General features: G+C 36.9%; 1 protein-coding gene across 2 annotated transcripts in view; it reads left to right on the top strand.

Moving 5' to 3' along the window:
* macrod1 (mono-ADP ribosylhydrolase 1) overlaps positions 1 to 10,834 on the top strand; it is an 85,060-nt gene that overhangs the window by 3,146 nt on the left and 71,080 nt on the right. The gene's annotated exons all lie outside the window — the stretch shown is intronic.

Raw genomic sequence — 10,834 nt, forward strand, 5'->3', positions numbered from 1 at the left:
TAGCTCTACTGAGCTGAATTTTCAATTTCAAAGTTGCTCCTTGTTTTTACTTTTGCAGTAAAGTGTAATTACAACTGACATCAAATGCAATTTATTTTAACCATACCTTTTCTTCACAAATAAATGAAATATGTGAGGATCATGGAAAAAATATGTTTTTTTGGAATGATGACTTTCACAGAAAAGTTATTGCTGCTTGCAAGTCTGAATGCATCACCATAAGACAACTGAAAACTCTGTTTGTGTAAACGTCTTGTGCATGGTTTAACTTAAAATAGCAAAAACTGAAAACCATGTCTGTATTCCTATTGCCTCTCTACTCTCGCACCTGTGCACCTGACTACATACATTACAGTGTATGTCTGTATGTACCTGAAGTTACACATGGAGTGTGTCAAAGTGCATATGAGCTCTGCAGGGGGCATGCGGACTGTGTTTGTGCATATGTGAGTGCAGGTGTATGAGATACAGTCACAGTTTTCCTCTGCAGGTCGCAGATAAAGCTGCCGTTGGTGCTGGAAACCAACTCACCGTGGCAACAGCTGAGAGATACAAGATTAGAGCCAATAGCTGTGTGGCCTGCAGGTGACAGACACAAGATAGAGGGGAGCAGTTCAGTTGACCATAGTATAACTTTCGTCAGAGATAAGATAAAAGATGATTCAAGGCGAAATAATCTGACAGAGAAGATGGGAACATGTTTCTCTGTCAGAGAAGGCCAGTCTTTCAAAAACTTTCAAAATACACTGTCACGGATTTCAGAGTTCAAGGTTCAAGCTTAGAGGATTGTTCAAGGAAACTGGCTTAGTTGTGAATATTAACTGTTACGTTTTTCACAGAAATCAATTCTGGCTGGTTTTATATACTCATTTAATCTCCTTACATTTTATTGAGAACAGAATCAAACCCACATTAGCCTGTTGTGCCATGTGAGCTGTTTTGAATAAAGGGGCCAATGAACTTCTCCACTTTAAAATGACACATACCACAAACCATTCAGCAGGGCATCTTACTCGTTTGAGTGCAGCCTGTACTCACAATATCAACAAAAATTGCAAGAAATTGCTGACAATACAGATTATTTTTTCATGTTTTGTTGCTTTGAGAGAAATCTATGATGATGATAAAATATGTGTGGTGTGAGCTGCCAATGGAGCATGGGGAAGGGCGTGGATGGCTGCTTTTGGCCTTGGTCTGAACACTTGGAAGAAAGGGTGTGCTCAGGAACTCAACTTGATTCATTTTAAATGCTTGAAACAGGTAGATTTTTTACTGTTTTTCACATGTAGCTCTAGCCTTTTGTATGAGTTTAATCCTATACAGAGGGCACAGTATAACAGTGCAGTACTGATTCTTAGCTGTATTTGTCAGTGAGGCGTTGTGCCAAAACCAGCCTGGCACACATTCTTTTATATGTACCAGAGACTGTCAGGCTTGACTATTATTCTGAAATGCTTAAAATTATTTTACCTGAGCTGCATAATTTCATTTAACTTAACTCATAAACATACAGCCGGTAAATCTTTGCATGCTTAACCACTTTAAAGGGGATTTTCTAGCATCAGGCCACGGATTAAGTGATTTTTCCTCAGATCCACTCCAAATGCTGCTGACTGCCATGCCTAAGCTGTTGATAGTCTGTTTGTTTCATCATACCAGCAGTTATCAGGAGATAATCAAGTGGCAGGCAATAGTTTATTTCTAGCTTGGTGAAATCAATATTTTCAAGGCTGCATTTTGACTGCCACTCTGTGATTAGGTGATCTGTCTTGGGCTTTAATCAGTACAGACAGATTGTTGTGAACGATGCTGGTGGTAACGGGTGTGAGGAGGTGATGGAAAGCCCACAAAAGGGACTATTCAGGACCCCAAAGGCCTGTAACTGAGCGGTCTTTGCTGCTGTTATAACATACATCTTGCCTAGAGCTCCTCTCAGCTCTTTTTATGACTCAAATTTAAGTCTCAAATTTAAAGATGTGAAATGCCACACCATGTTTGTGATTCCAGACTCATCTTAATATTGTTTATGCATATGCACTTTTAAAAAGTGGACATTGAGATCAAACTAAAATCTTGCCTTACTTTGATGCAAATCTATTTAGAAACCCTTGTGTTGTTTACTCTCAGACTAAAAGCTGCTGATCCCTGGTGAGCTGCTCTGCTTCTCCCCACCATAGTAACTATACTTTCTTATAGCCTTGGTTACTATAGCTATATCCCCATTGCTACATTATTTTTTTCACTAATGGACAGTTCCCTCTATCATAGTTCACTATGCTTTTACTAAAGTCGATTCGAAGTACATTGTGGATGACGCGTGTAAGTGTCTTTGAACATATGTGAAATACTTTAGTTTAATTATGTAATTTTATTTAGCTAATTATTAAATTGTGCTACATTTCAAATGTATGAAAAGTGCTATACAAATAAAGTTTGATTGATTGATTAAATTTGTTAATATCATTTAAGATTGCTCACATACCTCTATATTGTGCAGTGTGATTAATATTTTCTCATTCATTGTGTTGTGGGTCAGTCTATCATATGAGAGTCAGTAATCAGGTTTAGGATCATTTATGTCAGTAAATCACTGTAACAAATCTTTAAAGCCACACTAACTTTTTAGCAAAAACAAAACAAAAAAAAACATGTATCTTTATTGTGAGCATGCATCTCCTCAAACGTGACCTTTACTTAGCCTGGAGGTGGGCCTCTTCCTGCTTGTTTCCATGGAAATTTTGTTCCTTTGGCTATAATATTCCACAGTATGTTATAAAACGTATCTTATCTCCATGAAATGTTCCAAAGTATAATTTTCACTTTCTAGTTTCCACCTCCAGAAAGTTATATGTAACTTGTAATAAATATCTGTACCTTATAAGATATTTATGTAACCAAGATTTATTTATTTATTTATTTATTGATACTCTACAATTCAATTCAATAAAAATTGCTGGCTGTTTATGTCCCATTCTTTTTCATTTGTATTTCATAGAGCTCATATGCTCAAGAAATTGTCATCTATAAGACTGTGTGAAGAGTAGGTAATATTAGGAATAATGAATTATCTTAAAATGGTCATGTTTTTCTTACTGTAATCATAACACAAAACATTGTGGCATCCCTAATCATGATATACATCCAGCAGCTATGAATCAGCCAGGATAAAACTCTCGTCTCTGCATTAAATAGTGGCCTAAGCTTATTTATTTAGTGAAAAGAGGAGTTTCAAAGGCCTATAAAAGAAAGAGTCTGAGCATAGCAAATATAATCAGGACTTTAATCACCAAGTAACTAAAAAAGAGGTTGATTAAATGTTTTATGATGTGTTCTAGAAGAAATGGGAATAAGGGCCCTGGGCGATAAGACTGATATGGTATAATTTGGAAACAAATATTGCGTAAAGTTGCAGTCTGGTCTGGGGTTTTCAGGTGTGCAAATATGTGTAGAAGACTGGAGTTTTATTCAATACCAGTTGAGTTTTATTTATTTGTAGTCAGCACAAATATGATGAAAGATATGACAATATTTTAGCAGATAAAAAATGAAGGGCTATTATATTTGCTTTTTTTCTGAATTTTCTATTGAATTTATTGTTGATTGCATTATGCATCTTCTCTTTGCTATGATGTTGTCCTCTCCTTCCATTTAAAAGTCACGGCATGAGTGACCTCCGACCAGAAGACAAATGCACCTGACTTTATTGTCTCACAGTGATTTACAGCCTGACACTGAGAAGTTAACATACTCCTACAGTTAATCTCTAATGTTGTCTGTGCTTGTAAATAAACAAGTTTAAAAAAGGCAGATTTGAAGGAGTATGCAGAAAAACTCATTCGCACTAATTATTTTTCTACCACCCCTCCCATGTTAAAAGCTTCCCACCCATCCAATCAATCGGCACTTTAGTGAGCAGGAAGGGATGGAGGAAGTGCGAGCCTCATTAGCCTGATTGGGCCAATGTGGAGATGGAGTAAATTAGGCAGTCAGAGAGAAAGACATACTTTGATCATCACTTGGCTTTGTTTTTCATTTGAGTGCAACTATCAGTGGCCTCGGGATGCTCCTGTTGGACCTAGGTCAGCCTCCAAAATGTGTTAATAATATGGCCTTTTCCTGATCGCATCACACCTTGTCCCTTTTTATAAAGGTTTTTAAATGTACTATAGCGGTTGAATTCACCTTGTAGTCTAGTAGAGTATGAAAAAATGTGTATTTGGGCAAAGTTCTACTCTGAGGAGTTATACACTGCATCAGCCCATTACATGAGCATAATTAAGGGCCCACAATTAGATCCTCTTCCTATTAATTTATATTAGAGGAAAGCCAATGTGAGACTTATCTCGACGGGCCTGCTCAATACTGTAAATCTCACATGTATATTATAAAAGAAAAAGTAAACCTTTGGGGAGGACACATTGATGAGTGGACTTATTATTATATTCTTAGACCTAGTCCATATTCAATTTTAAAAATGTGGGTAGTATTTGTAATGGTAATAGTCCTTTTTTCTACCCAAGGCCAGATTTTAATCTAGAATAAATCCTTATTTGTGTAATTGTTTTATATCATTGTTTGTTCAGATGTTTTTAATAGTTTTTTTGCAACAATAATTGGATACAAATATGACCTAAAGTGCTAGACAGTAATCAGTGTGGTGTTTGAACAATCTATCAGTCATATCAGTCATCTCCTCAACTGCGTTGATTGAATCATTTAAAAGGCCAAAAGACTGCTTGGTCATAATCAACTGATTAATACGATTTTAATAAGTCTGGTGAGCTTAGATGAGTGATATCCTATTATAATAAAAATGTTTTTACTGAAATTAGTTTACCGGGCGCACATAAATTTGTAAAAAATTAGACACAGATGTGAATGGTTTGGATATTAAAAACACATTTGGGGAAATATTATCCTCATTGTCACCAGTGTTATTAGAAAAATAAACTATAATACCGCCTGACAAAAAGCCTAATTTTCCTTCATTTTGGTAATTATTGCTCAGTGAAGAACATACAAAAGATGCTTCATTTCAACCTTCAGAATGGTTCATAAACTAACCTCACGTACTCTGTCTGCACCAGCACATACTACAGAACTTCATGTTCAGCTCACGTAATAATTGACAAAGACTTGTATAATCATTATCGCACACACAGACAAATGGGAAGAACACAGAGCTATGGTCCCCACACAATGACCACACAGTAATTGCGATCTATCAGGCTTTGTGAAGGGGTGTCTGATGCCCCACTGCCGCATTATCAAAGCTTAGGAAATGACAGGACTATTTATAGGAGCTATTTATCTACTTAGTGTTACAACTGTGGATGGACGCAGGCTGACGGATAGGTTGATCCACCAGGGCATGTGCTTCATTTACAGATGCACAGATAATTCAAGTGGGCTTTTACGGGTCACAGGGATCGACAAGAGGGGCCATTTGAGTGAATGTCAAGTCAAGATAACAGAATGGAGACTCCACAGTATGAGGCTGTGCGTGCTTTTGTGTATCTGTAGACTGTGTAGACTGTACTGTTTAACACATTACTCTACACTAAATACACTAAATACCATGCATTAAAGGCACACTGCGTACCTTTACTGGTAGAGGGTGTTTGTATCTATGGAGTTGTTATTGTTTTGGGCTGGAATGTTCTCCATGGAGATGTCACTAGGCAAACTACCAAGTTAGATCTGTAAACACTAAGAGTTTGTGGTTGTTGTTTTTTTTTAATTTAAAAGATTTAACAAAATAAATGCTAGATATATGTTTAATGCTGTATTGTGTAACATTCCAGGCAAAGCAGTCCATGGAGACAAGCTGCAGAAAAGTTATGCAGTGCACCTTTAAATAGAATGCACTAACTTGTCATATATAGTAATATCAAGTTTTTAATTAAATTTCTTTATTTTCTGTCCTCAACAGTATTCTTTGTAATCTGTCAAAGTCAACCATCTTTTAACCCACAACAGCAACTCTTTTAAAACAAATATTTGCTCCTTGAATCAATCTGATGTTGTGCTCCTGCTATTTATGAGATAAACTGAGAGCAAACTGCCATTCTCTTTTCCTTTCATCCAAAACAATGTCAAGGACGCGCTGATGTACGAGGAGACCGAGGACGCCTCAATCACAGAAACATCGTGCATGCAGTAAAATGATTTATTATGGCCTTTGCTTCTGTCTCGAATGAACAACATGAGCTGTGCTTCATATCACACATGAGTGCTGCTTATCCATGTGCAGTTTGTCTGTCATTATGAGCAGGGAAATCACGGTCCTCAACACCGTCCATTCAGTGTGTACATCCAGTGTGAAGATGCTAGTGTAAATGACCTATGCCACCTGGATCTGGTCGCTAATGTAAAGCAATGTAAACTCCAAAGTAAATCTGTATTTTTGTGTTTTTTTATTTGATTTTGAGCTTTTAGTGCTTATACTGGCAACCATCTCGGCCCATTTGATAGATCCAGTGTGGTGCTGAGTGCCCCAGTATTTGCACTGCCCTGAGTGAAGTGAGTTGGCCAGTATGGTGTATTAGCCCAAATCACTTTCTTTTTTACTGCAGCCTTACAACCTTGAGAACAAATATTTTGATGTAAGATTGTCTTGTCATAATAATTTCTACTTATTGTTCAATAAATAAGTGTTAAATTTAGCTGTTTATTCATTGTGGCTCTTGTTTTTACGATAGTCTTGTTTTCGGGTTATTGTATCAGTGACATGTTATTGCTGTTAATAGTTGTGATATTTTCTGTAGCACTTGTTATTGTGACAGCTCTAATGTGAGACCTGAGATGTACTGTGGTACATCTAGACTTCTATTCAGTGTACTGACCACCAGTATAGCCCCTAGCATATAGTCAATATGCAGCCCATAGTGAAAAAGTTTGGACACCTCCACAGCTAGCAACCTAGCAACCATGGTAGACAAAGCTTGACAGGGCACCTTATTTTAAAATAAGAAACACAGTTGTTTCTGTCTGAGTCCATGATATGTGTTTGCAGCTTGGAGATATGGTCAGGTAAAGCTTTTTTAGCAGCTGGATAGAGAGAAGTGCTGACAGAGGTTTTGTAAAATGGATTCACAGCAACCAAATCTATTCTCAATCAGACATGTCCTGGTGTGGGATTTCGCTCATTGTATTGATTTCTGAATAATCTGTGGCATTTAAGACAAAAAAATAAAGTAGGCTATAAGAGTTTACGTTTACCTTCAGGCTATTTGCTTTGTTTTACAGAAAAAGCAGAAAATAGCCTTAATAAAAATACTGATAATAAAAAATTTATGGTTTCTTGACTTAATTTACATCCTTGAATCATACAACCTTGAAGAGGCTCAAACCACTTGCAATTACTGCCCAGCTGCTCAGTGAGTATACTACACCTCTGGTATGATCACATTGCACTCAGTGGCATTTTCAACAGAGCAATGAATAATTTACTGCACTTCTGAATTCATTTGCTTTTTTGGCTGCGATGTGCCTGCCTCCACTGAAGAAAAGGCAGTGAGTCAGTTCTCCGGAGAAATCACAAGTTGCCATAACTACTAGGGCCGAGGTCTTGGTCGCTCCCGAGTGTAGCCCCGGAGAGGTGGGCAGCAAGCCGACCGTGAGTGAAGACTTTAGGGCATCGGCAGTGCACATGCAGCCTGGAGCAGCGCTTCTCCACCACTCTGCTCTTGTAGTCTGTCGAGACACAAACTGCATGCCTGCAGGGTTTATTGTGTAGAAAAAAAGTACTAACCCATCATTTATTCACTGTATTCCAGTTTCAGATGCATAATGAGCCAAATTGAACAAGCTTTTCTATTTTAGGTTATAAATGCCTTTGATTTAATTCACCCCTAAGTGCTTTTGACTGAATATACAGGAACATACAATGCCCATAATTAAGATGTGTCGTTTAGAAGATAAAATGTGTAAAGCGGCTAAATTGATTAGAAGACAATGGCAGAACAAGGACAGTTATCTCTCTGTAAGCCTTGAGCATGGTTCTGGCATATGTGAGATTGTCCTGTTTGCTGTGCATAGTGTCTGTGGTTGACAGACAGGCTAAATCATACAGCGGGTGCTCTCTAATCCCCAGAGGACATCTTTGTCTTGTTTATTCATATTCCTGCCCATTCATTGGTTGGTAAAACGTTTTGTTGTAGTATTTCTTTTTCCTGCCGTGGTTTCCTGCAGGTTTCTATCAAGCAAGGGTTTATAAAATATATGTAATGTGGTAATGTGGACTACACAGGGAATAATTATCTTTCAAAAACAAGTTTCATTAAGTGAATAATGGCATCACTGTCAGTCCCATCCATAAGTGATGCAAACACTATATAAGGTATTTGTGTGCACAGCTGATAATGCATTTATTTGTGCTTTTAAGACAGCCAGCTACATGCATTCATCTAAAATATATCTCTGACCTTTTAACAAATAAACTTTAATATATTCAAGGTGCTCAAAAATACTGGCATAATTACCCACTCTAATGCAAACATACTGAACACTGTGAATGGAAAGATTGTGAGAAAGCCTGGTCTTTTTCTTCAGTGTAGAGCCAGGTATAATGCACTACCACAGCAAAACACTGTTTACAACTGAGGTCCAAGCCGTTAACATTTACAGTAAGCACTCAGACCAGCACAAAGGCCCCTCTCTGTTAAACATTCATGAGCATCTTGTGTCGTTAGACTCGGACACAGTGTGCACTGCTAAACATAATATTTCATCCAGACTTCCTCACAAACGCCCATCAGCAGCAGTTACTGCGGGATGGACACTTATACACTCCCCCGTTCATTATATTGATCCATGCTTACACTAGCATTAGCACTCGCTTAGAATGAGAGGCATGTCTTCAGCCAGACAGAGAAGCTCACTAACACTCAGACAATACCAGCAAACACATGAAAGGCCAAGCAAACGTTTAATATATTCATTCACTTTATTCTCACAAGGTCCTCTTATGAATCTAATTTAATCTCATCTCATTGCTTTTAATTCATGCAGCCCCTGAAATTATCTTCATCTTTAGTTTCTTTACATAAATAATCCCACACAAAGACAACTCATAACACCACATTTTCCTTTACAAGTCTTTATTCATCTGCTTAGAAAAAAGATGACAGACCATTAAGTGGAAAGGCTGCACCTATTTTTATATATTTTTTACATAACTGTTTTCATTAGCGCATCCGAGGGTGACATATTAAACCGAAAATGGATTTTTGCACAGCATGAAAGGAAGCATCAGTGCTTTTAAAAACAAACACAAAATCACACACACAAAAACAAAAAATAAAAACAAAAAAACTTAAAACTCTGGTGCTCTTTGCAGTGTAACATACTGGAAAACAAACTAAGAGCTCCATTAAGTCTGTTCACCACTATTTACTTTTTCATCCATTTCTCTTGCCTTTATCTTGTGTTGAAAAATGACTATTTGACAGTTTTAATGTATCTGTGGTTAAAGTGTCTTTCTTACATAGATGGGTGCACCCCCTTCTCAGTGTTGTAAGTTGCACAGTGTGGCGGTCAGGCTGTGGTCCCTTTATGTACCTTTATAACCCTGTCTGTTTAATTAAACTCCTTCCTTAATCAATCAAGACAGTCTTTTTTTTTTGTTTTTTTGTTTTTAAGTTATATAGATTCAAGAGGGCAAATAAAATATACTTCTTTTAAGCCTGAAACTTGTTGGAAAAACTGATGTGTTTTTGGAGGGTTGTAGATTATTATTGTTAGTGGGCTGTGCAGATGTTACAAGTGAATTACTGTGCCCCTCTTTTATATAATTTGATTTTCATTTCTACAGCATGTAACATTAACCTTTGTACTATTTATATTTTATCTAGTATAATCAAAATGAAATGCAGAGCCAAAATCTTTTGTTTGTTGAAACTTGTGCCACTTTGAAAAGAAAGCCTTCAGGAGGTCCTATTATGAAAATGTCATAAACAACAAATAATAGCGCAAATTCTATCTTTTAAAAGATTGTTTTCACCGCTGGACAAGCTCTTTCAGTTAGATAAAAAATATGATTTCCTCTGCCTGCTTCAAATTGTTTGTTATGCTCCAGTTTTCTTGTGCATAATGAATCTCTACCACATTAACTGGCTTTGACATTTTTTAACAAAGTTTCATTATATATTTTTACCTTGGTTATAACATTTTTGTTCAGAACTGCATATGGCTTAATGTGGCTTAATTTGCCATTTTTCAAACCAACACTAACTCAAGGCAAATGTAAAATACAAAAGAAAAACATACTAGGCTAGTGATATGAATCTGCCAATTTCTATGGTGATATTTCTAGGTGTTGGCAAGAAGATCATCAAAAATCAGTTTGCAGCTGCTACTTTAATGGTCTAATTTTATATTTACCTGTACCTTGCATGATATTTTTTAATATATGTTTTTAATAATTCCAATCAAGATGGCTTTTCTGCCAATGAGGTGAGACCAAATTGAGCTGGCTGCTTTCAGGGATTTTACCAAACTGGCAAAACTAACTGGTTACTATTATGAGATTTGTAATTTGGGTTCATTTCATGCAGTAGCACAGGTGATTAGGGAAAGACTATAAATAAGTGATCTATGCTGAATATGCCAGGCTGATTACAGTGTCACATTTTGAGGCTCATGGTCCCCCTTAAGCTAAATGATTATAAGGGCAACAGGAAAGAAAAATAGTTCTGTCTAGCATGTTTAATGGGCCTTTGATACTATATCCCGTGATATCCCCTTTCTGTCCCCTGTCACTGCATTTGTCTCACTATTTGTTCCTGTGCTGTTTCTTTTTTATGTATTTTGGATTTTAGCAGAGTGCCCAAAG

This window comes from Boleophthalmus pectinirostris, unplaced genomic scaffold, assembly GCF_026225935.1.
Source record: "Boleophthalmus pectinirostris isolate CB_2022bp ecotype Guang Dong unplaced genomic scaffold, ASM2622593v1 HiC_scaffold_23, whole genome shotgun sequence".
NCBI classification, from domain to species: Eukaryota; Metazoa; Chordata; class Actinopteri; order Gobiiformes; family Gobiidae; genus Boleophthalmus; species Boleophthalmus pectinirostris.